General features: G+C 49.7%; 1 protein-coding gene and 1 pseudogene across 2 annotated transcripts in view; one reads left to right on the top strand and one right to left on the bottom strand.

Annotated features, from left to right (window-relative positions):
- The window catches only part of SPECC1 (sperm antigen with calponin homology and coiled-coil domains 1), a 137,535-nt gene that overhangs the window by 28,765 nt on the left and 82,137 nt on the right, over nt 1–26,633 (top strand). The gene's annotated exons all lie outside the window — the stretch shown is intronic.
- LOC132587159 (peptidyl-prolyl cis-trans isomerase A-like) lies at nt 19,971–20,696 on the bottom strand (annotated as a pseudogene).

Consider the following 26,633-nt stretch of genomic DNA (forward strand, 5'->3'; position numbering starts at 1 on the left):
CCTAAGTGTTTTCCTGTTATGACCATTAGCAGCTGGCATTCAGGGGTTCCATTTCAAGGCTGGTTGCCCCTGGTAGTCTTCTCCTCCCTGAATCTGTCTACCTTCCTCTCCTTTAAAGTTATCCAGGCAAGCAGCCATCACTGTGATATCTTGTGGCGGTGAGTTCCGCAAGTTACTTGTCCACTGAATTAAGGAGCGCTTTGAATGTTTCTTTCCAAATGTGCAGAATGCTTTCCCTTCACTCACAGGTATTTTAAAAAGCCCCAGAGCATTAATAAGACACTCTTGAGAGCACAAACCAATTTGCATATGTTACCATTTACAAAAGATCAGTGTTATAAATTGCAGATGGCAGGCTGAGAATGGCTTGTTTAGGGTTGAACCTGAACCATATCCCATATATGTGAAGTTAAGAAGAAGAAGAGATTGGATTTATACCCCACCCTTCACTCGGAATCTCAGAGAAGTTTACAATCTCCTTTCCCTTCCCCTCCCCACAGTAGACTCCCTGTGGGGTAGGTGGAGCTCAAAGAGCTCTGGCAGAAACTGCTCTTGATCAAACAGCTCTGGGAGATCGTGTGACTGACCCATGGTCACACCAGCAGCTGCATGTGGTGGAGGAGTGGGGGATCAAACCCTGTTCTCCCAGATGAGAGTCTGCACTCTTAACCACTACACCAAACTGCCTCTCTGGTTTTAAGAGGGTCCCTTTGGGTTAGTTTATCCTTACTGGATTAAAATTATGATTAAAATTATGCATATGTTACATATTTGCATCTTTACAAATCAAATGTTGTCATGTAGCTGTCACATCACCCCTGTAAAGTAGGGTCAGTATAATTTTTATTATCCTCACTTGCTGATGAGGCCTGGGATTGAGAATGCAAGACTTGCTAAAGTAGCACGCAGAGACCGTCACAGCGAAGGTGAGATTTGAACTAGGGGTTTCCTCATTCATAATGTAGCCTCTCCTCTGCTCTGCTGCACCTGGGGAGCTGACTGCTCTGCTGCAGGAAGTGGGATCGATGAGTCCTTCTTTCCCGACGTCTCTGACTAATCTGATCTTCAAGAAGCCAGTGGGTGGGATCTGGCCCCATTTCCAGCCTCAAAGGGATGCCCACAGGAGACGGAATGCAATCAACATGTATCAGAAGGCTTTTTTTTATAAGTCCTGACTCTCGTCTCTGGCAGTTGCAGGTTTTTTGCTGCTCCAAGAAAAATGTGGTTGTTTTATTTATTTTATTGCATTTGTATCCCGTCCTCGCCTGACAGGCTCAGGGCGGCTGACGACAGTTAAAACAACATAGTGCTAAAATAGAATCGCAATAAAATAATTAAAACATTTCATACAATTCCGTACAGTTCAGAACATTGATGAAACTGAAGAGACGAATGCTCTTGCAAACCTGGTTTCTTTGAAGAAGGGAGAGGGGCGGGGGCACCCAGAGCCAAATTAACTGTTAGGCCAAGTAGGCACTGGCCCATGGGCCCCCACCCCTTTAGGGGCCCCTGGCTGGCTCCCCTTACCCAGGTTCCCCGCTGCTTACAGCCCTCCCAGCCTGCACAAGCAGCCAGCAACTGAGCTGCTCTTTGCCCAACTTAACTGGTGCGGCTGCTGCTGGCGTCACCACATTTGCCTCTCTCTGCCTCTCCCCACAGCTTTGTCAAAGGGGCTTTTAAGCATGTGCCTGCACGTTGCAGCGGGGGCCATGGGAGGTGGGGCAGGCGCTTTGACTCTGAGCTAATTTCCAAGGGGGCCCCCAAAGTTTCAGCTGCCTAGGGGCCTCCACAGGGTTTAATCCAGCACTGGGGGCAGCCAGTTGGCGTTGCAGTCAGACCTGCAGCAGAGTTTGCCTCGTCCAACTAATTAGATTTCTACTAATATCCGGACCGTGTGAGCTGCAGGGTAGAGCGATGAGGGCAGGGGGAGAAGGGCGAACAGTGCAGGGGTTGGAGGAGAGCAAGAGACTCCAAGCAACCCTGAATGTCTGGCAACCCTCCATTGTTGCTCGCTGATCTTGGAGGACAGAGAGGAAGATCGGCAAGGTTATGAGGGGGTGGGGAAAAGAACCTTTCCTCCCTTCCAGGATGGTTCACAGGCAGCCGTTTGGTTTTGGTCTGCTCTGGAGTTATGCTGTCCAGTCACCGGGACTGCCAGAACGTGGGGATGAATGATCCCACGCCATTTCTGCCCTCCCACTCAGATGAGTCCTTGGCAATCCTAGGGCCTTATTACGTTCTGTGTCCTCCCATGAAAAAAGTTACATCGGTTTCCCAAGGATGTAAAGAGACAGTGCATTCCTAAGCAGCTGGCCGTGGAAAGTGCTGCCGCTTTTCAGCCAGTTTAAGCTGACCTTGTAGGGTTCTGAGACGTTCAAAGGCGGTTGTTCCATTGCCTGCCTCAGCATATCCCCGCTGGACTTCCGTGGTGGTCTCCCATCCGAATACTAACCAGGAGCGCGGACCCTGCTTAGCTTCCAAGATCTGATGAGATCAGGCTAACCTGGGCAGTGTCACGCCCGTCTAAATCCCTTGGCTGTTGCTGTGCTCCAGACTGCCCTGTCAGACGCATTTGTGGCGGTAAGAAAGAATTAGGCAAATCTTCAGAGAACCGGTCGACCCATTCCGTTTTTATTCTTTTGTTCCTCTCAGGAGGGGTAGGGTGGCATATATGTTTTGCCATTGTATCCTCCCAGCAGCCAAATAAGCGAGAAAGAGAGAGCAGATACTGAGCGAGCTTCATGGCTGTGTAGGATTTGCATTCAGATCTCCCAGATCTTAACCTGAGACTCTAACCACTGCACCACTTTGGCTTTCTGTACAGGTCTTGAATGGCTATCAACCTTGGTGGCAGCATAGAACACCCATGTTCAAAGGGATGAAAATCGTGTGTCCCTGAGCTTCTGTAGTTGGCCATTGCCAGAAAAGTTGTGTGTCTCCCTCCCCACAGTGTTGCAGAGCAAGGCCTATGATACTTTTTGTACAAACTGTTCTTAAGGGGGAGTGAAGGGGAGCTTGCTGATGCCGGTGGACAGGAACCCAGCCATGTCTCCCACGCCCTGGTTTTCTGTTTTCCAAAATGTTGCTCTTTACCTACCAGCTGATACCAGCTCTTCAAGGTTGTCCTCCCTGAAATGTGCAGTCAGTTATTTTCCTCTGTCTGCTTCCCAAGCTGCGTGCTAGGAAAACTTGATTAAAGCTTCCTGGGAGTTTGGCCATAGAGGCTACCCGCTGTATCCCTGCACGATTTACTTGCCTGTTTCTGGTCTTTCTTTTCTTGGGGTGAGGTGTGTGTGTGTGTGTGGGGGGGTTCAGCATGGTCTTTTCTCTGCATCAGATTGGGATTGGATCATTCACTCTCAGGGCAGAGATGCATGAGGATTAACACACACCCCTCCTTTGAGCTAGGTTGCCTGTTGCATCTCTGCATGAATCACGGTCCTGGATTTCCTTCTCAGTGCAAAGTACATTTACCAACATGTGGTGGTGGCTGGAGGCTTCCTAGAATTACAGCTGATCTCCAGGCAACAGAGATCAGTTCCCCTGGAGAAAATCACCACTCTGGAAGGTGAACTCTGTGGCATTAAACACCATTGAAGTCCATCCCCTCCCCAAACTCCACCTTCCCCAGGTGCCACCCCCAAAACCTCTAGGAATTCTCCAACCCAGAGATGGCAACCCTAGTGCAAAGACATGCCCAGAACGAGGGCTGCCAGCCTCCAGATGGTCAGATAGAGGAAAGAATCCATGAAAAATTACTAATTGCAGTCTAAAGCCACAATTCATATAATCTCCAACAGATAATAAATAAAGGCCTTATAAGCCACATACAATTTCACAAAAGCTTCACAGTACACAAAAAGCTTAGAAGTAGATTTGTGTACGATTTGTATTTATGTTGTATATAGAAATCTTTGGTGGACTGTCCAATATGAGCAATTGGTCCAATTGGACAGTCCAATTGGTGGACTGTCCGATATGTCTCCTCGATGAAGATGCGGTCTCACTGAAATGTGAAGAATACTCTGGCTGTTCACGTTGAGGGTCTTCCAGGATTTGGAATATGCTTGAGGACTTTTCAAAGTATTGCACTAGCACTTTGTCTATGTAAAACTTACTTCTAAGCTTTTTGTGTACCGTGAAGCTTTTGTGAAGTTGTATGTAGGTTGTAGGACCGTTATTTATCATTTGTTGGAGATTGTATGAATTGTGAATGAGCTGTGGCTTTAGACTGCATTCGTAATTTTTCACAGATACTTTCCTCTATCCGCTCATTTCCCATGATTCTCTCTTCTATTAACCTCCAGATAGTGGCTGGGATTTCAGCTCATCTCCAGGTGACAGATATCAATTCGCCTGGAGAAATGGCTGCTTTGGAGGGCGGACTTTATGGATCGTACCCTGCTGAGGTTCCTTCTTAGGTTCCACCTCCCCAAATCTCCAGGTGTTTCTCAGTCCAGAATTGGCAGCCCTACCGGAGAGCTGCTGGAGTCCGGTAGCACCTGAAAAGGCGTCCTGCTGCCAACTCTGATCTTACTCATCTGCTACAGACTGACGCGGCCGCCCACCTTGTCAGAAAGGAAAGGTCCCCTGTGCAAGCACCAGTCGTTTTCGACTCTGGGGTGACGCTGCTTTTGCATTGTCTTCACGGCAGACCTTTTTACGGGGTGGTTTGCCATTGCCTTCCCTGGTCATTACACTTTCCCCCCAAGCAAGCTGGGTATGCATTTTACCAACCTCAGAAGGATGGAAGGCTGAGTCAACCTCGAGCCGGCTACCTGAACCAGCTTCCACTGGAATCAAACTCAGGTCGTGAGCAGAGGGCTCCGACTGCAGTACTGTGACTTCTGAGTGCACGCAGGCCTCCAATGCTACAGGAAGTTTGGGAAGGGCGAACTGTGTAGCGGAGGTGACCTTCAAAGGCTGGGGATCTGTGTGCCTCCAGGCCGGGGCCCTCCCTCTGCCCGCCTGTTTTCTGTCAACCAAATCCACTGCTCCCCCGAGGCCCTAAAGTGAGACAAGCTGGACTCCCCCCCCCTTGCAATCAACATCCCATTAACAACATGGCATTGAGCGGCTCAGAGGGAGAGGAGGCCCAGAGGGGGGCTGGAGTGGGGAAGGCAGGGGGTCAGAACTTGCATTCTGCTGCATTTTGGAAACTTAACTGCCATTTTATTAGGGGTTATAAATTCTAAACAGGAATGGGGGGGTGCTAAGATTTTAAAAAGAGTGTAAAGTGTTTTTCCAACTTCCAGCTGTCTGGGAGCCCTCAGATTAGGACTCCCCCCCCCTCCCCTGGAAAATAGGATGATTAAATTTCATTCTACAACAGATGCCTGGTCTGTTTTGATGGCTTGAGTATTCCCATCTGGAAACCTGGGATAATAGAGAAGGCACCCCAGAGAGAGTGTGCCATTTTTATTTTTTAAAAACGGTGTGTTACTTTGAAAAGGTTGTATAAGTTATTGATAAGGCTTGGGGTGGGTGGGTGGCGTGCTGGATTGTTCTTACCTGGAAGTAAAGCGTGCTGTAGTGATTAGAGCATTGGACTGTAATCGGGCAGCCCTGGGTTCAAATTCCTGCTCCGCCATGAAGCTTGCTGGGAGAACTTGGGCCAGTCACATGCTCCTCACTTAGCCTACTCACGTGGTTGTTGTGTGAGTGGGGGAAAGGAGAAGCACCTGAGAGAAAGAGTGGGTAGAAAAGGGCATGAAATAAATGAATAGTTGGCACAAACTCAGAGCTGCTTACTTCATAAAGACTTCTTCTTGTCTCCCGGTCCCTCGTAACTGGTACATAAGATCATATAAGAGCCTTGCTTGGTCCAACTGATGAAGGTCCATCTAGTCCAGCCTCCTGTCTCACACAGTGGCCCACCAGTTCCTTTGGAAGGCCAACAACAGGGCATAGAGGCCGAGGCTTTTCCCTGACTTTGTCTCCTGGCTCTGGGATTCAGACGTTGGCTGCCTCTGAACGGGGAGGTTCATCTCAGTCACCACGGCTAGTAGCCGGTCACTGATAGACAGGCTGCATTTTCTTTCCCGCTGTCAGATGTTAACATTGATATTGAGTGCTCTTTGAACAGGCTCCCTGCACCGTTTTGTTCATTTTATTCCGCAACCCCATGTTGCATTGTGCTGAAAGCACTCTTTAATGACGCAAATAGTCATCGTTGGTGATGATTGTTGTTGTTGCTAGCTGAGTAAAAGCCCATTGAAATTGGCAGGGAAGACAACTGTACCCGTCCCCCCCCCTCCCCCAGTCATTGAGGCCAATTGCTCCAGCAGAGCAGACCTGTGACTGCCAGTCTCAGGGGAAGGCCTCGGCCTTTATGCCCCGCCCTACAGGGCAACTATTTATTTTGCTGCTTTGTAAGACAGGATGCTAAGAATATCAGCCCTGCTGGATCAGACCAGTGGTCCATCTAGTCCAGCATCCTGTCTCACACACTGGCCAACCAGTTCTTCTGGAGGGACAACAACAGGGTGTGGAGGCTGAGGCCTGCCCCCAATGTTCTTCCTGGCTCTGGGATTCAGAGGCTTACTGCCTCTGATTGTGGAGGTTCCCCTTAGTCACCGTGGCTTGTAGCCACTGATAGACCTCTCCACAAAGCTATGGAATCCCCTTTTTAATGCTGTTTGTTCCGGTGGCCATCACTACATCCTCTGGCAGAGAATTCCTCATTTGAATCACTCTCTGTGTAAAGAAGTAAATGTACTGAACTAGATGAACTGCTGGTCTCATCCAGCATGGCTCTCCAGCAGAGAGTCAGTTTAGTGGTTAAGTGGGCGGACTTTTGTTTGGGAGAATCGGGTTTGATTCCCCACTCCTCCACTTGCAGCTGCTAGAATGGCCTTGGGTCTGCCATAGCTCTCGTAGGAGTTGTCCTTGAAAGGACAGCTGCTGTAAGAGCTCTCTCAGCCCCACCTACCTCACAGAGTGTCTGTTGGGCGGGGGGGGGGGAAGTAAAGGAGATTGTGACTGCTCTGAGACTCAGAATATAGGGCTGGATATAAATCCAATTTCTCCTCCTCCTCCTTTTTCCCCCTCCAATTCTCTGGGGAGACCCTGAGTTCCTGAGTTCCAAACCAGCCTCTTTGTGCATAGCTCCACCCCCAGATTCTGTTTCATGGTTGTGTGAAACTGCGAGGGGATGTTTCCTGGAGTTCTGGAGATCTTTCCCTAGGACTGTGTCCTTACCTTGCCAAGAGCATGCAGCCAGCCTGGGTTTTCTTTTCTGCTTGGAAGGCAGGGAGCCTAATGTCATTGCTTCTGTGGGGCCTGCTCCAGCAGGGAACGTGGGTAATGATTAATCCAGCTCCTAGGAGGCTGGGCTCTCGATGGGCAAAGCCAGGGGCGGGGCAAGAGCCTTCCACGCCAGCCTAGCCCTATAAGTGATTTCCTCAGATGAGGCTCAACACCCAGGCAGTGCCAGCCCAGCAGGGTTTGTGCCTGAACCCCGACACCCCTGCCACCTCAGGGCAGCGCATTCCTTATGCAGCAAGGTTCCTAATGCTGATGTTGAAATGTTCAAATTGGTGAAGCCGGGTGCAGAAGATTCCCGTCCGCAGGCGTTGAATTCAGCAAGAGCTCACAGGAGCACAGCTCCTGAACCTTTCTGATAGTTCCACCTCCTCCTTCCCACCTTGGTGCAGCTGCATAACAATCCCTGAATGAGCTCCACTACCTATCTTTCTACAAAACGACCCCTGTCCGTCCCTATGCTTGCTTTGCCAGTCTCAGCCAGGACAGGTGTTGTTCTGACAGACACCTGAAATACCTTGAAACATAAACCCATCTACAAAAGTTCTCCTGCTTCATGGTGGTTCTTATTTTCCAGAAGCAAGAGAGGAGTGTATTTGCAAGCCCAAATAAGACAAACGCCGCTTGGGCTAAAGCAGGCCTGCAAAGGTTTGTTTGTCAAGTTCTTGCATCCGTCTTCCACTGTGTGAATTTGACGGCCCAGTGGGTTTTGCATGGATCCCAGCAAGGTCAGGTTTCACTGCGTTTTATTTACCCGACTCCTTGGAAACTCGTCTTCCGATCGGGCTCTGTTTGCTGATTTAACTGAGCTCAGCTGTGGGCTAAACCTGATGTCCTTTGAACCTTCTCATGCAGAATGGCTGGCAGATTAAGGGGTTCAGAAATTCTAAGTGTGGGGGACAGAATCATAGAGTTGGAAGGGACTTCCAGGGTCATCGAGCCCAACCCCCTGCATAATGCAGGAAATTCATAGGTTGCTGTAGTGATTTCTCCAGCAGCTCTGTCTCCTTAAGAGGGACTCCTCTTCCCAGGGCATTGCCTGCTTCTTTTTTTTATATTTTCCCAGAAATCCTGTCACTCTTTCTTATGGGTGTTTTCTTTTTCCACCGGGGTTCCAAGAATCTGCTCTTTTCTGATCTGTTTTGTCTTCCTATGTTGCCTCCATGACCCTTTTTGTTACTATTCAAGAGGTACGTCCCCAATTAATTTCCTTCATCTGTTGCATTTATATGTCAAAACCCCAAAATGACACCAAAATAATGTTTTAAAAGGATAAACTGAACAGGTGCAAGCAGTGTGTGTGGAAATAGAAAACTGGCCCAGAAACAAAGGCGTGTGGGCTCAATGAAAACAGGGAGTTTTGAATCGTCAGGGATGAGAAATTTGGAAGCGTTCCTGGCCACAAAAGTTACACTTCCTGAAACAGGGGGAGGGGTGTGTGCTTTGATCCCCATCATTTTCCTTGTCTTTTTAAAATGTGTGCCCAGGTATAAAGAGCTTGGCTCAGTTTGAATTAGCTGCTGTTCCTTATTCACAAGAAGTTTTTACTTGACTATGGGGAACTCATCGGCTAGCCTTTGGTTCTCTTTGCGTCTTCTCCCTTGTCCGTGACATGGGCATAATAATAGTGGCCTGCCTTGCAGAGCTGTTGTAATGGTCGCTAAGCGGATTTATGCGAAATACTGTGGAATTACTACTACTACTACTACTACTGCTACTTATTGTGCTGTTGATGTGTGTGGTGAAGGTGTCCCAGAGCAACCCATGAAGGGTCAGGTCCCTGCCCCAACGATCTTGCATTGAACCATCTGGCATTCATTTCAGCTGTAAGGATTTGGACTTAGGCCTGGTTCGCATGCAAAGGGTGGCTGATGAGGTCAGTTTAGACTGTACCACTTCAGACTGCAGTGGCGAGGGTCACCTTTTGTTATGTTAAAACACCTCCTTATCTTAAAAAGAGAAAACCTGCCCAGCAAGCAAAGAGAGCAAGCGGAGAGACCCTTCCTTCCTCTTCCCTAGTTTTCTGATTGCAGGAAGGGTGTTTGTGGAAAAGAACATGCAAAGCGGGAATCCACTCCCCATGGCACGCTGTGCCAGCACATTCTTCCATATGTGTGAACCAGACTGGCAGATTTTTGCTTGTAGGGAGGTTTAAAGGTAGTAGAGGAGCATTCCAAGAAGTTAGTTCAGCTGCAGTTTCAAGTGGCACTGTCCATTTTCCCCCGTTCCCCCCCCCATCATGCTTCTACATGTGTGAAACAGGCCTTGTCATTTCAGAAAGGAAGAGGGGCTAGGGACTCCATGGAAAAAGGGGTTTTCAGAGAAGGGACTCTAAGCCAGTGAGAGAGAGGTGGCATCAGACAGGTGTTCTTTGGGGAGGGATGGTGGCTCAGTGGTAGAGCATCTGCTTGGTAAGCAGAAGGTCCCAGGTTCAATCCCCGGCATCTCCACTAAAACGGGTCCAGGCAAATAGGTGTGAAAGACCTCAGCTTGAGACCCTGGAGAGCCACTGCCAGTCTGAGTAGACAATACTGACTTTGGTGGACCAAGAGTTTTATTCAGTATAAGGCAGCTTCATATGTTCTGGGTGGGAAGTCCAGGCCTAATAGGCAAGGAAGGAAGGGAACTGAAAACAAATCAGCCAGTATCATAATGCCCCTGTATAAATCGATGGTACGGTCTCATTTGGAGTACTGTGTGCAGTTCTGGTCGCCGCACCTCAAAAAGGATATTATAGCATTGGAGAAAGTCCAGAAAAGGGCAACTAGAATGATTAAAGGGCTGGAACACTTTCCCGATGAAGAAAGGTTGAAACGCTTGGGACTCTTTAGCTTGGAGAAACGTCGACTGCGGGGTGACATGATAGAGGTTTACAAGATAATGCATGGGATGGAGAAAGTAGAGAAAGAGCTACTTTTCTCCCTTTCTCACAATACAAGAACTCGTGGGCATTCAATGAAATTGCTGAGCAGACAGGTTAAAACGGATAAAAGGAAGTACTTCTTCACCCAAAGGGTGATTAACATGTGGAATTCACTGCCACAGGAGGTGGTGGCGGCCACAAGCATGGCCACCTTCAAGAGTGGTTTAGATAAAAATATGGAGCAGAGGTCCATCAGTGGCTATTAGCCACAGTGTGTGTGTGTGTGTATATAATTTTTTTTTGGCCACTGTGTGCCACAGAGTGTTGGACTGGATGGGCCATTGGCCTGATCCAACATGGCTTCTCTTATGTTCTTATGAAGGCATTTAGAGTTGTCATCCTCCAAAGTAGTTCCTGGAGATCTCCCACTATTACAGTTGATCTCTAGATGACCAAGATCAGTTGCCCCAGAGAAGATGGATGATTTGGGGGGTGGACTCTGTGCTCTTGTAGCATTCTGAGGTCCCCGCCTTCTGCATGCTCCGTTCCCAAAATCTCTAGGTATTTCCCGACTCAGAGCTGTAGAAGCACTGGAGAAAGCAGAGGAGCTGAGAGTAGCAGATCTGGAGACTGAAGGGTCGGAAAGTCCCCTTTGCTTGAGCACTTTGGTAACCCTCAGCAGCTCCCCTGCACTCTGTCTTGGCCCTGCCTTCCCCTTGTGTAATACAGGCATCAGCCCCCTGACCTACCTTGCGAAGATGCTTGGCCCATTCGTATGGAGCAGAGGTTCATCAGTGGCTATTAGCCACAGGGTATTGTTGAAACTCTCTGTCTGGGTTAAGTGATGCTCTGGATTCTTGGTGGTTGGGAGGGGGCTTCTAGTGTCCTGGCCCCACTGGTGGACCTCCTGATGGGACCTAGGTTTTTTGGCCACTGTGTGATACAGAGTGTTGGACTGAATGGGCCTTTGGTCTGATCCAACATGGCTTCTCTTACGTTCTTATTCGAAATTAGGATGTAAATGGTCATAATAATAATCCTGGTTCATGAGAAATCGGTGGAATTTTCAGAGCTGTTCCATGGAAGAGCCCTCCCCCAGCTTCTTGGGTGGGATAGAATCATAAGGGACCCCCAGAGTCATCTAGTTCAACCTCTGGCGCAATGCAGGAAATGCAGGATGTCTTTGAAGTTCTGGCTCTTAAACATTTAGGGTTTGGATTCGCAATGTTCCCTCTGATTCCCCCCCCCCCCCACTTACTGAGCGGAGCAGGTCACGTCCTGAGCAGAATGTGAGCTGCTGTCATTTAAAATGAGCCATGGGCACTGCAAGACCCTGTGCGGCCCCAGAGAGCTGCTGAGCGGAGTTTCCTGGGTTAATGAACTCACCCACACAGCTTACAGCTTCGAGGGGACACTGGTTTGGAGTCCTCTTTTTAGATAAAGGTTGACTATCGGGAGATGCTTATCTGGCGGAGATTGCATCACCTTTGATGGAGCTTCACCCCTGCTGAAAAACCCCATCTCAGCCTCCGGGCTGCATTCCTTCCAGGGGAGAGTCCGCTGTGGTTGTAGCCTGCCTACAGAAGAATTTCTTTCCTGTCCTGAAGAAGAACCCGGGGGCCCTGCCTTTGGGCCTGGCCCTACACACCTCAGCTGTATTAAGAAAGGGTGGCCAAAAGGAACCTCCATGGTCAGAGGTGGTGTACCAGATGATAGAGAGTTGCGGCTGTCATGCCCTGATTAGGGTTGTGGAAAGTGCTGACAAATCACACCAGACCAGAGGTGGCCAAACTTGCTTAACAGAAGAGCCACATAGAATAAACGTCAGATGTTTGAGAGCCGTAAAACATGAATGTCAGATTTAGGAAGGAAGGAAGATAGATGGGGAGGGAGAAATGGAAAGAAAGCAACTTTAACTTTAAATGCATTCTCCAAGCCACCAGCTGGCTTGGCGAAGTGATTTAAAGAGATAAATGCCTTTTCCAATCCGATCTATTAAAGAAGTCATTTAGATTTTAGCAAATTGGATGTGAAAGGTGCTCCGCTTTTAAGCACATTGTGTCTATTGCCGCTTCTTAACACAGAGCTGCTGCCCAGAGCTTTAACATTCTGTTTGTCTCATTCTTGTTGTCCGTGACTCTCGTTTTTCTATTCCGTGTATGTAATGTGTTTGTGTTCTTGGTATATTGCCCTCTCTGTTAATGTGAAACTTCTGCATAAATAAAAAAGAGAGAAAGAGAGAGCCACACAGTAGGATAGATTATAGTTTTAAATACGTCTTTCTATTATTTTTTGTTGTTATTTGTAAACTGGTGTTTTTAACAATGTCATAAATAAACTTATATTAAAAAAGGGCCACACGATACGTGTGAAAGAGCCATATGTGGCTCCTGAGCCACAGTTTGGCCACCCCTGCACCAGACCTACAGCGATCCTGTATAGGGGTTTTCAAAGCAAGAGACGTTCAGAGATCGTTTACCACTGCCTGCCTCTGCATAGTAACCCAGGTTTTCCATTGGTGGTTTCCCATCCAAATACTAACCAGGGCTGACCCTGCTTAGCTTCCGAGATCAAGACCGTGGTGATCCCAAAGGCACTGGCAGAGATTGCTTGCCAGTTTGGTGTAGTGGTTGTGTGTGGACTCTTATCCGGGAGATCCAAGTTTGATTCCCCACTCCTCCACATGCACCTGCTGGAATGGCCTTGGGTCAATCATAGCTCTCACAGAGTTGTCCTTGAAAGGGCAGCTGGTGTGTAAGAGCTCTCTCAGCCCCACCTACCTCACAAGGTGTTGTGGAGGGGGGGAAGGTAAAGGAGATTGTGAGCCGCTTTGAGACTCTGAGATTCAGAGTAGAGGGCAAGATATAAATTCTTCTTCTTCTTCTTCTTCTTCTTCTTCTTCTTCTTCTTCTTCTTCTTCTTCTTCTTCTTCTTCTTCTTCTTCTTCTCCTTCTCCTTCTCCTTCTCCTTCTCCTTCTCCTTCTCCTTCTCCTTCTCCTTCTCCTTCTCCTTCTCCTTCTCCTTCTCCTTCTCCTTCTCCTTCTCCTCCTTCTCCTTCTCCTTCTCCTTCTCCTTCTCCTTCTCCTTCTCCTTCTCCTTCTCCTTCTCCTTCTCCTTCTCCTTCTCCTTCTCCTTCTCCTTCTCCTTCTCCTTCTCCTCCTCCTCCTCCTCCTCCTCCTCCTCCTCCTCCTCCTCCTCCTCCTCCTCCTCCTCCTCCTCCTCCTTCTCCTCCTGATCCAGCAGGGCTCACTCAATCATCGTTTACCTACATTCCTTCCTGCCTTGTGTAGACAGAAGTACGCAGTTGTCCAAGAGGATGTCTGTATTGTGTGCCTGCCCCAAGAACACAGCACATTCTAGTAGGAACTCCTTTGCATATTAGGCCACACATCCCTGATGTAGCCAGCCCTCCAAGAGCTTGCATAAAAGAGCCTTGTAAGCTCTTGGAGGATTTGCTACATCAGAGGTGTGTGGCCTAATATGCAAAGGAGCTCCTGCTAGAATTCCACCCCGTCTGTGATGCTATGAACAGGCTGCAGTTTCCTGAAAACTTTGGCATTGTTTTTTCCCCTCTTTAAAGCAAGGTAACTCTCATGGCTGATTGAAAATACATAGGCTGGATTAGCTTTTCCGAAGTTAAAGGGTATAACTACAGTACCCTAACTAGCAGAAGGAAGTTATGCAGAATCATAAAGCTGTTTGAATAAATTATGTAAAGAGGGGAAATTGTGTTATATTTGCATAATTTATATAGGTTTCAGAATTTCCTTTTTGCTAGAGCCTGATTTTTATATTGCTTGTGCAATGTGTAATTATTGTGTACAGGAAAGGAAACATTACAGTTTCACTATGCATGAGTCCTTAAGGTTTGTTCTGGGCGGTGCCTCAGCAGCTATTCCCAATCCTTCCGTATCTCCAGAAACCAACAGAGTTGGATGCCCAAGCATGGTGGGTTTGGGGGCCAAAGGGGCCATGGAATTGATGACTTTTATGTCTTTGGTGTAGTGGTTACGTGCCAGTTTGGTGTAGTGGTTAAGTGCATGGACTCTTATCTGGGAGAACCGGGTTTGATTCCCCACTCCTCCACTTGAAGCTGCCGGAATGGCCTTGGGTCAGCCATAGCACTTGTAGGAGTTGTCCTTGAAAGGACAGCTGCTGTAAGAGCTCTCTCAGCCTCACCTATCTCGCAGGGTGTCTGTAGTGGGGGGGAGGGGGAAGGTAAAGGAGATTGTGACCGCTCTGAGGCTCTGAGATTCAGAGTATAGGGCGGGATATACATCCAGTTTCTTCTTCTTCTTAATCTACTCGGCTGAACCATCAGACTTTTAGCTTTCTGTCCTTGCTGTGGTCACAGCTGGGTCAAGCACCTTTGCTCAAGGATGAGATCTGGAGGCAATCAGAGGTGCACGTAGAAGGTGTCCAAGAACTGGAGACACTGCCCCCTCTCCACGTTTATACCATCCTTTTTGCAGAGTCAGCAATGCCCTGTCTGTTCCATCCCGGCGCTTTCTGATAGCTGCCTGGGGAGACAGCAGTGGAAGGATTACCAGTTTCAGCCGGGTGTTGGCTGTGTGACTAATTCCTCTGCAAATAGACTTGCTCCTGGCTACGGTGGTGGTTTCTTCGCAGCTTGCGTCTCTTTCTCTCTCTTCCTTCTCTTGCACATGCGAAGGCAGAGAGACACCTGGTGGTGCCTTCCCGTGAGAGCTGGAGCTGCCATGGTCCAGACAGAGGTTAGAAAGATAGAGAGTTCAAGCAAGAAATATCATCTGGTACAGCCCTGGAACAGGACTGTACCACCTCGGATCAGCAGGGGTTGTAGTCCAGTGACGGAGTATGTACGTTGCATGCTGACAGGGACGGCCCGAGGGCGAATGGCGCCCTAGGCAAACTCCCGGGCCCCCCTCCACAGCGCCCCCCCCTCCGTGGGGCCACCGCACCCTGCTTTCCCCTCGAATCCCCCCCCCCACAGCTGCGCCTCCTCCTCCTCCCTTCCATCCCTCCCTGGTCATTTTCAGTGTTGGGGAACCGGCGCTTAAGCGCTGCACTCAGCTGCCCCCCCCCCCCCGAACACCTGATAAAGACTCAAACACTCACTCAAAGTCAGTGCTGTGGGGCCGGCCAGGTGGCCGGCTGCAGTGGGAACAAAAAGGCACACACTGCCACCGCCTCCCACTTCCTGGATGGAAAGGAAGTGGGAGGAGGAAGCGGCGGGGCGCGCTCTTTCCTTTCCACTGTGGCTGGCCAGCTGACCGGCCCCGCAGCACTGACTTTGAGTGGGTGTTTGAGTCTTTATCAGGTGTTCGGTGGGGGGAGGGGGACGTCTTTAGATGCCCCGCCGGGGAGTGCGGCGCTCGAGTGCCAGTTCCGCGTCACTGAAATTGACCAGGGAGGGAAGGGAGAAAGGAGGCAAACTAGGCATTTGCCGAGGGGGGGGGAGAGCTCAATTCGGCATCCCCTACCTCCCAGCGCCCTAGGCAACCACCTAGTTTGCCTAGTGGCAGGGCCGGCCCTGCAGGCTGATGGTCCCGGATTTCACTCCTAACATCATCAGCCAAAGAAAAAGGGAGGATATTGGGTAACAGGTGTTCAAAAAAGACCTTTACTGGCTTTCAAAGCAGATTATGATGGAAGAAGAGATTGGATTTATACCCCGCCCTTCACTCGGAGTCTCAGAGCCGCTTTCAATCGCCTTCCTTTCCCCTCCCCACAGCAGACACCCTGAGAGGGGGGTGGGGCTGAGAGAGCTCTGAGAGAACTGCTCTTGAGAAAGCAGCTCTTGGAGAACTATGACTTGCCCAAAGTCATCCATCTGGCTGCATGTGGAGGTGGGGGGGCGGGAATCAAACCCGGCTTTCCAGATTAGAGTCTGCCGGTCCTAACCACTACACCAAACTGGTGCTCTGGAGAGGAGGAAAAGTGAAGAAGCCTTTCAAAGAGGTCCATCCGTGGCTACCATGATAATGACTAAGTAGACATTCAGAGGCAGTGTGCCTGGGATACCACCTGCTGGCAGGCGACAGCAAGGGGGAGGCTACAGGAGGAGGCCTGGGCCTCAGCGCCACCGCTGCTGCTGCATGCCTTCCAGATCACCTGGTTTGCTATTGTTAGAAACAGGATCCTGGAGCAGGCGGACCCTGGTTCTGGTCCAGCAGGGCTGATCAGTCACATGTTGGAAAAAGCGTGCTGGAAACTCTTTGTGTGTCAAAAAATGTCAAGTCCAGGAGAATGCAAGGTTAGACCGCCTCCCCTCCTGGAGGAGAGTGGGTTTTGTGAGCATTCACGTGTGCAGCTCATCCTGCCTCCCCCCATCCCCGTCGAAGAGCAGTTCAGCACAGTCCAGGAGTGGGCCTCTCTGAAGGACAGGCTGAGTGCCAGGGGGCCTCCCTGTGCCCCCCTTGAAATTACCCACACAGAGCAACAATACAGAGAGCTGGTATGGAAGTTTTAGTGTTAGATTAGGACAGGGGTGGCCAGGCTCAGGAGCCTCGTGTGGCTCTGTCACACACATTGTACAGCTCTCAAAGCCCCCAAACTAAGCCAACTGGTTTGTTAAAGTTGCTTTATTTCCACCTTTCCCTCCATCCTCCCTCCCCCGTCAATTTTCCTTCCTTCCTTCCCTTCCTCCTCTGATGTTCATGTCTTGCGGCTCTCAAACGTCTGACGTTTATCCTATGTGGCTGTTAAGCAAGTTTGGTCAGTTTGGCCACCCCTGGATTCGGATCGGGAAGACCCCAGTTCAGATCCCTATGTAGGCCATGGCATCTTGCTGAGTGATCTGGCCCAGACACACACTCTCAGCCTGACCTACCTCACAGGGTTGTCGTGAAGATAAAATGGGAGCCCCCATTGGGGAGAGAAGCAGGATGCAAACGAAGTAAGTGAACGTGAAATAGAAAGCTATAAAGAATGCAGGTGGAGATGGGGGTTGGGGTGAGCAGGCAAGTTTCTTCTTGTGGCCTGGGGCAAGTTATGGGAGATCACAGGGCTTTTTTCTGAGCAAGAACACAGTTCCAGCTGGCTTGCCATCACGGAATGTGGCCTAATATGCAAATGAGTTCCTGCTGGGCCTTTTCCCACAAAAGCCCTGTGTGAGATAATGGTGCTGTTAGGGGGTGTGGCCTAATATGCAAATGAATTCCTGCTGGGCTTTCCCCACATAAAGCCCTGTGTGAAACAATGGTGTTGCCAGGGGGTGTGGCCTAATAGGCAAACGAATTCCTGCTGGGCTTTTTCCAGAAAAAAGGCCTTGGGAGCATGGATCCCCCTGCCCCACACTTGGCCTGTGGGTACCCCTGGGTTATTTCTTGGCCTTTCCCTCTATTGGGCGGCTGGGCCCAACGAGGAACCCAGGCGGGGGAGAGAATGAGGATCCCTGCCAGACTGGGGCAGAATCCATCCTGCCTGCCAGCAGCCCCCTTCTTCAGCCGGCTATCTCTCCTGCAAGCTTTCCAGCTTCCGCCCCGGCCTCCTTCTGTCTCCTGCGGCCTGCTGGGCGTTGAACACAAATCGGAAAAGGCTTCTCTATCTCTCTGTTCCACAGCCACAGCGTGGGCCGCTCAAGAATTGGCTTCTGCCTGGGGATAACTTTCCGCCACCCTCCCCCTTCTTGCGACCCAAAGGGCCTGGCGGCGGGGGAACTTTGGTTCAGTTCCGCCTCTTCTGTCTTCCCTTTGTCTGCATCTTCCCTCTCCTTGCCTCTTCCTCTCCCCCTTTCTCCTCCCTGCTCTTTGGAGCCCATCACCCAGCAGTGGGGGAATGTGCCTTTATCTGTTATTCAGAGCCCGCACTCCGTGGGGTTGGCAGGGGGTTGCCACGACTGTCTTTTGTGCTGTCAGTCCTTGATGAATGGGTAATTGAGCTCAGCTCCAGAGGGACTGTCAGGAATAACCACCGAGAGGGTGGGACTCTCTTTTTTTTGGGGGGGGGGTGTTAAGGCATGTGTGCTCGCCTGACAGACTGCTGGGTTCTTGTCTGCCTGTTACTCTGCAGAAGGCTCTTTCACACCAATAAAGACTGAGGCTGGCCCCAAGTCCATTGTGGCCGGCATTCGATTCTGCCAGCACGCAGGACTTCTTTAGTTGGAAAAGCCCAGCAGGAACTCATTTGCATATCAAGGCACACCCTGATGCCACCATTGTTTCATGCAGGGCTTTTTTGTAGAAAAAGCCCAGCAGGAACTCATTTGCATATTAGACCACACCCCTGATGACAAGCCAGCTGGAACTGTGTTCCTGTGCATTCCTGCTAAACCCCCCCCCCCATGATTGTAATAATAAAACGTTACTCCCATCATACTTTTAAAATTACTTTCTCCTATATGGCCACAGTCGCATGCTGAAGATTTCCATCTGTTTGCTTTATATTTTTTGGTTATTTTCTTCTTTTGTGGGGAAAAATATCAGAAAGTCCTCACAGGGGGGTTGAACAATGGAGTTCAGAAGCAAGTATTCGTGGAGGAGCGGGGAGAAAGAAAGATCACAATAAAATTTAAAGGTTCCGGAGTTCTGCTCCTGTGAGCTCCTGCCCAAAATGAGGTCTGCTCACACAGGGAGGGACGGTGGCTCAGTGGTAGAGCATCTGCTTGGTAAGCAGAAGGTCCAAGGTTCAGTCCCTGGCATCTCCAAAAAAGGGTCCAGGCAAATAGGTGTGAAAAACCTCAGCTTGAGACCCTGGAGAGCCGCTGCCAGTCTGAGTAGACAAGACTGACTTTGATGCACCCAGGGTCTGATTCAGTATAAGGCAGCTTCATATGTTCATATGCTGCCACTCTCCAGGTGAACTGCGGCCTATGGAGGTTTGCACAAAGCCTGCTCTTATCAACATGGCGGAAGGAAGCCGGTGCTGGTGGAAGGAAAGGCAGAGCTGGGTCTACGCGGACCAAGATGACCCTCAAACATGCCTTTGACCCAATAGGTTGGGCCGGAGTTTTTCTGGGTGAGATCACTGGGCAGCCTAGAGGGAAACTTTCCACGGCTGTTTGGGGCTTGACTCTCTGCTGCTCTGCCAAGACAGGAATTCTTTGCCATCTGCAGGTCAAGGGGGCACAGAGTGGGCATGCCATCAAGTCCTAGCACTGCGCCATGCTACCGTTTGCAAGAGGAAAAAAGAAACGGGGGCCTGAATGGGACATACCCAAGAGGAGGAAACGTGAAAAAGCCTTTAAAAGAGGACATCACAGCAGTCTGTATGAGAAAGAAGGCCCCCCCCCACACACACACCTTCTGCATATTTTACTCTTTCCATCCATGGTTGTTATGGAACACAAAGTCCTCTTGACTGGACCCTTTAGTACGACCGACCTTCGCTTGCAGCAGTTGCTGGCAGAGCATTTAGTAACAGGGTCACAGCCTGGGCATGCATTCCACAAAGGGTGCCTGGGGGCCCTTCCGTCAGCAGCTGAGGCTGCTCCATCCACCAAGGAAAGAAAATGGCTCCAGCCAAGAGAAGAAAGTGGTTTTTGGGGAAAGGGGTGTGGCTTCCTGTTTAAAGACATTTGGCTTTGCCTACCCCTCAGGTGTTCACGATCGCAGCAGAGACTGCTGGAGGAGTTCCTTCTCTTCCTTGAAAACTGGGGCAGAGGGTTGCTGGCCCCGATCCTCCGCCTTAAACATCAGCCTGACCTATCCAGAGATGAGGCAGGCTAAGGTGTTTCCAGCCGTATATTCCTGCTGGAAGAAGCGCCGCTTACCAGATTTCTTGAGGCTTGGGAGTATTAGGGGCATGAAATGGCAAACCTCTTTGCATGAAAACTAGAAATTGCAGGTGCGTGTGTGCAGGAAGAGATCCCTTTGGGTATCATGGACTCTCTTTGGGGCCTGACCCAGGGAACTTCATGGTCAGATTGTTTTTCTTTTGGTTTGTTTTATTCATTTTGCAAACAAACTTGTCTTCAGTCCAGCTGGACTTGTGAGGGAGCAGAAATTGAAACCCAATAAAAAAGCAGCAGTAAGTCAGGAGCACAAGGGTTCCAGGGGACTAAAGCACTCCAGGTGGTGTGCTAACCGCAGCTACAGAAGGAATGGCTGATTGGTTAAGACAAAGGGATTTTATGACAGCTGCCCACAGTCAGTGATGATGATCTTCTTGCTTGTCCTGTCCTTCCGGAATCCAAAGCACTCCATTGCTTCCACAACGCCCATCCCATCTTTCACGTGGCCAAAGACCACGTTTCCCATCCAGCCAATCGGTCTTGGCTGTGCAAATAAAGAACTGGGACCCATTTGTATAGGGTCCAGCATTAGCCGTAGACAAGATGCCAGGGCCTGTGTGCTTGAGGAGGAAGTCCTCATCAGCAAACGTCTCACCATAAATGGACTTGCCGCCTGTTCCGTTATGGCGAGTAAAGTCACCATCCTGGCGCACAAACCCCGGAATGATTCTGTGAAAGCAGGGTCCTTTGTAACCAAGCCCTTTCTCTCCAGTGCTCAAGGCACGGAAGTCCTCTGCTGTCTTTGGAACTTTGTCTGCAAATAACTTGAAAGTGATGCGCTCAAGAGGCTTGCCATCAGCGGCTGTGTCGAAGAAGACGACAGGATTGGCCATGGTGGGAATGAATCAATTGTGGGGGGCGGGGAGAAAAGTAATAAAAGCAACGGTGGCTTTAGCACCAGCGTCGACTGCCTCGCAGGCGCGAGTGCGGCGCAGCAGAAACATGGTCAGATCTTTCTTGAACATATGGGCTCACGAAGCTGCCTTCTGCTGGATCACACCCTTGGTCCAGCAAGTTCAGTACTGTCTACTCAGACTGGCAGCAGCTCCCGCAGGTCTCAGGCAAAGGTTTGTCACATCACTTATCAATCTTCATGATCCTTTTAACTGGAGATGCTGGGGTTTGAACCTTCCAGTTTGGCGTAGTGGTTAAGTGTGCGGACTCTTATCTGGAGAACCGGGTTTGATTTCCCACTCCTCCACTTGCACCTGCTGGAATGGCCTTGGGTTAGCCATAGCTCTGGCAGAGGTTGTCCTTGAAAGGGCAGCTGCTGTGGGAGCCCTCTCCAGCCCCACCCACCTCACAGGGTGTTTGTTGTGGGGGAGGAAGGTAAAGGAGATTGTGAGCCGCTCTGAGACTCTTCGGAGTGGAGGGCGGGATATAAATCCAATATCATCATCATCTTTCTTCTTCTTCTTCTTCTTCTTCTTCTTCTTCTTCTTCTTCTTCTTCTTCTTCTTCTTCTTCTTCTTCTTCTTCTTCTTCTTCTTCTTCTTCTTCTTCTTCTTCTTCTTCTTCTTCTTCTTCTTCTTCTTCTTCTTCTTCTTCTTCTTCTTCTCCTCCTCCTCCTCCTCCTCCTCCTCCTCCTCCTCCTCCTCCTCCTCCTCCTCCTCCTCCTCCTCCTCCTCCTCCTCCTCCTCCTCCTCCTCCTCCTTCTTCCTCCTCCTTCTTCCTCCTCCTTCTTCTTCTTCCTTCTTCTTCTTCTTCCTCCTCCTCCTTCTTCCTCCTCCTCCTTCTTCTTCCTTCTTCCTTCTTATTCTTCCTTCTTCTTCCTTCTTCTTCTTCTTCCTCCTCCTCCTCCTCCTCCTTCTTCTTCCTCCTCCTCCTCCTCCTTCTTCTTCCTCCTCCTCCTCCTTCTTCTTCTTCCTCCTCCTCCTCCTCCTCCTCCTTCTTCTTCTTCCTCCTCCTCCTCCTCCTTCTTCCTTCTCCTTCTTCCTCTTCTTCTTCCTCTTCTTCTTCTTCCTTCTTCTTCTTCTTTCTCCTCCTCCTCCTTCCTTCTTCTTCTTCCAAGCAGATGCTCTGCCACTGAGCTATAGCCCTTCCCCATAAGAGGAGTGGTGAGCTACCATGGACTGCAGGGTCTCATTCCTTCAGGGGCCAAATGGAACGGAGGGTGTGCAGCATTGGCCTCTGCAGTTGGCTGGCAGTATGAGGTCTCTGGATTGGCTAGGCTGGAGATCTAGGTGGCAGTACCACAATCACGATTTGGGTAGATGGAAACAAGCGGGATAGCAGCCATTTTCTCAGCTTCTGTAAATCCTGCCATTTTCAGTCCCAGCACAGCCGTTACAGCTCTAGCCAGGCCCCATCAGAGCCTGTGCGTCTCAAATGGGCATTCTCAGTACCATTACCAAACAGCTGTTCCCAGGGGTTTTTTTGGGAGTAGAGCCATGAGATTTGGGATGCTACTAAATTTCACAGCCCTGCTGTTTTTCTTTTCTTTTTAAAAAATGATTTCAACTTTGCTTCTTTGTTGTGCACATCAAACTCACAGGCTTTTATTTTTTGCATGATTTTCTGTATCAGCGTGCGGAATTTCTCCTACTAAATACACCGTGCTTTAATGTGATTTTTTAAAATCAGCTGCCTAGAGATGCCCTAAAATGGGTGTCAAAAATGCCGCCCGGGACCAAATTAGGCCCCCGGAGGGCTCCTATCAGGCCCCCAAGCAACTGGCTGTCATCTGCTTCCTTCTCCCTCTCCCTTGCTTCCTTCTGCATCTCAGCTTACTTTGCAAGACTTGCTCAATCACAGCAGAGCTACTGAGCTTCTTCCCTCTATTGGCTGAGGCTCCTTCCCTCCTGGTCCCCTGGATCGCATAGGAGAGATACAAAGAAAGCACCATTAAGACCAACAAGCCCTAAAGTTTTATTTTAATTTTTTTTTTAAAAAAATCTTTAATTGGGTTTGTCTGTGTCCTTTATTAAGGGTTATATCTCTACTACCTGGCACTATATGTATGACACACACGGCCCGGCCTGACAAGATCTCATTTGTGTAAGACCTGGCCCTCATAACAAATGAGTTTGACACCCCTGCCCCTAAAAGAAACAAATTAGGAACAGCAGCAGCAAAACTGGGCAAAACAGAAAAGCTCACAACGACAACAGATGGAAGCAGAATGGAATGAAAAAGGGCAAATTGGAGTGTCACTATGTGACTGTTAAACTGACATGAAAACCTCCAAAGCAGTGGGTACCCAAGGGTGCCAAGCTGCCATTGGAAGGCTTGGCCAAGAGTCTCCAAAAATATAACAACCTGGAGCAGGACAGGAGCTTCCCCTTAGAGTGGGCAAGTGGATTTGACTTGGCTACTGTGAAAGAGCTGAAATCCAGATGTGCTGGTGCCCTGTCCTCCTTTATCCAGTGATTCTATAATATACAAGCGGGTCAGGGAGTCCTGCGGACCATCAGCTGCTCTCAGCAGCAGGAAAAAGCCGCGCAGGGTGCGGCCTCTGCTTTCCAGTTTCCCCAGCTGCAGCTGCCGAAATGCAGCCGGGGTGTGGGTGGGCTGCTTTGCGTTCTGGCCAGAAAATGCCTGCTATCTCTCCGTTTTTTCCCCTCGCGGAACACTGCGGCCTTTGTCTTCATGCCTGTAATACAGCACAGAGCTGTACTGTGGGACGTGCGTGCCCTTCCCCCTCCATTCAGTGTGTATGTGTTCGGTGGGGAGGGGTATCTTTCTTCCAGCCCTTGCACACCCACACTGTTCGCCGTGCTGGCTGCAAAACCTTTTCCTGTCGAGAGAAGGCGCAGAGGAGAATATTCCCTTTCCTGTGGGCCATTTCAGTGCAGGAGTTACCTACTGCTTTGTTCTCTGGGGATGCTTCATCGGCCAGCCCCAGGAACCCAAAAGTGAAATTGCCATACAAACCCTCACTGGTTGGCAAGTTGGAGTTGCCAAAATGGGTAACGCTTTGCAGTCATGGAGAATGTGGCTGGCGCATCATGTTCTTGACCTCAGAAGTTTCCGGCACACAGGAGTTCTTGCTGGTTTACATGCATAAAGTGCCATGAACCTGCAAAAGACTTCCAAGTATTTCTTCACAAGTACTTGGATGGGAGATCTCTCAAGGAATACCAGGGCTGGGGTGCAGAGAAAGACAGCAATAATAATAATAATAATAATAATAATAATAATAATAAATAATAATAATTTTATTTGTATCCCGTCCTCCCCGCCGGAGCAGGCTCAGGGCGGCTAACAGGACATGGTATACCATGATCAATTATACAATTCATAAAAGATACAGTTAAAATACAGTTTAAAAGTTACATAAAAATTATAAAACCATAATAAATTAAAGGTGCTATATTCAGTAGGATGTCTATCCAGATGGCTAGTTGTCACATTCAGAGTTCCCTATAAGCTTGTTGGAAGAGGGTAGTTTTGCAGGCCCTGCGGAATTGGTTAACGTCCCGCAGGGCTCGCACTTTCTGAACAAGCCACCTTTCTGAACATCCTTGCCTCCCAGCCCCACTAGGGGTCGCCGGAAGTAAACCATGACTTCCAGGCATGCACACACACATGCATTACACACACACACACACACAAATAACATTTCAGAAGAGTCCATGGGGTTCGCAGGAAGTCTTCCATCCAAGCATGAACTAGATCCAGGCCTATTTAGTGTCAGGCGGCTGTAACCTGTGCACTCATTCCCATCTTAGTGCATTGTTTGTGGCAAGAAAGAAAGAGAGAAAGAACGAACCCCCAGTGTTTTCTAAACCTTCCTTGCCTCCAGATAGCCTCCAGTTGGCATGTTTCGTTGAAAGAATTGGGTATCAGGCTCTCAGAGAAAATCTTTTTCTGCCCGAAGCCTTGGAATCAGATGGACTGAAAAACAAGAGCAGAAGTCCAGTGGCACCTTAAAGACTTAAATGTAGTATGAGATTTGGTGCATCCATCTAGGGTTGCCAGCCTCCAGGTGGGACCTGGAGATCTCTTGCTTTTGCAACTGACCTCCAGTTAGCAGAGATCGGCTCCCCTGGAGAAAATGGCTGCTTGGAAGGGTGGGGTTTACGGCGCTGTACCAAGCTGAGGCCCCTCCCCTCACCAAACCTCGCCTTCTTCTGGATCCACCCCCAAAGTCTCCAGGTATTTCCCAACACAGACCTGGCATCCCTAATTGTATCTGAGACAGTGAGCTGTGACCCGGATGGCCCAGGCTAGCCTGCTCTCACCAGATTTTGGAAACTTAGCAGGGTCAGCCCAGGTCAGTATTTGGATGGGATCCCTTGCCATGTTAATGCTTTGTTCCATCACTGCTCTGTTCCGAAACACCTGCTGATGTGCTGTGGGGAAAGCAAAAGTATTTGGGCCCTCTGACCGTGTCTGCCTCCCAAAGTCACGACTATCTGCTAAGAGTGTTTTGCTAACGAATTTCTTAGCGTGAGAATGTCTGCTCTGTAACAGTTTAACGTTTTGAACTTACCTCGTGCCAGAAAGTTAGGTGTGCATGTAACGGCTAAATATATATATAACCCTGATGAATATATATGAATGGAGAGTTATTATTGAAGATAGTCGTAGACCTGACGCCAGGAGGCATGCAAAGAGAAGAAGATATTGGATTTATATCCCGCCCTCCACTCCGAAGAGTCTCAGAGCGGCTCACAATCTCCTTTCCCTTCCTCCCCCACAACAGACACCCTGTGAGGTAGATGAAGATATTGGATTTATATCCCGCCCTCCACTCCGAAGAGTCTCAGAGCGGCTCACAATCTCCTTTACCTTCCTCCCCCACAACAGACACCCTGTGAGGTAGATGAAGATATTGGATTTGTATCCCGCCCTCCACTCCGAAGAGTCTCAGAGCGGCTCACAATCTCCTTTACCTTCCTCCCCCACAACAGACACCCTGTGAGGTAGATGAAGATATTGGATTTATATCCCGCCCTCCACTCCGAAGAGTCTCAGAGCGGCTCACAATCTCCTTTACCTTCCTCCCCCACAACAGACACCCTGTGAGGTGTGTGGGGCTGGAGAGGGCTCTCACAGCAGCTGCCCTTTCAAGGACAACCTCTGCCAGAGCTGTGGCTGACCCAAGGCCATTCCCGCAGGTGCAAGTGGAGGAGTGGGGAATCAAACCCGGTTCTCCCAGATAAGAGTCCGCACACTTAACCACTACACCAAACTGGCTCTCTCTCAAAGAGGCAGGCAACGGCAAACCACCTCTGAACGTCTCTTGCCTTGAAAACCCTACAGAGTTGCCACAAGTTGGCTGTGCCCTGCTGGCGCTTTCCACCACCACCGAGATGCCCCTGATCTTCTGCTTTGCCACCACAGACTCAACCAGCTACCCCGGCAACATTAACTCCGTATAAGGCAGCTTCATAAGTCCATGTGCCCAGAGGCCATTTTTGCCCACCACGGGGCAGTAATTGCTGTTCCTCCTGCAGTATCGACTGCCCTGTGTGTCTAACCCCAACAACGATGCAACTGGAAAGCCTGCTGTCCCTCTTGCGGCTTTTGAAACCCGTTTGTTTTTTTTTAACTGTGGGCAAACTTCTCGCTGCGTCCGAATTAAAACTCAGTGAGACTGCTGGGGGGGGGGCAGCTTGGCATGCAGCCTGGTGGACCTTTCTGAAAAGTCCATGAACAGGTTGGCAGACCCCTGGGAATTCCTTGTCCGTTTTGTTCCAGCGTTCGCATTCGCTCTTTCCAAGCACTGAGCAGAGAGAAGCCTCTACGGCAGGCAATTTAGAGCCCGGATCTCCCCCCACAACAGTCTCTCCTCTTCCTCCGCTGGAGTAGGACCTTGAAAAGGTCTTCTGCCGCCGTTCATTTAAATGC

This window comes from Heteronotia binoei, chromosome 18, assembly GCF_032191835.1.
Source record: "Heteronotia binoei isolate CCM8104 ecotype False Entrance Well chromosome 18, APGP_CSIRO_Hbin_v1, whole genome shotgun sequence".
Classification (NCBI taxonomy): Eukaryota; Metazoa; Chordata; class Lepidosauria; order Squamata; family Gekkonidae; genus Heteronotia; species Heteronotia binoei.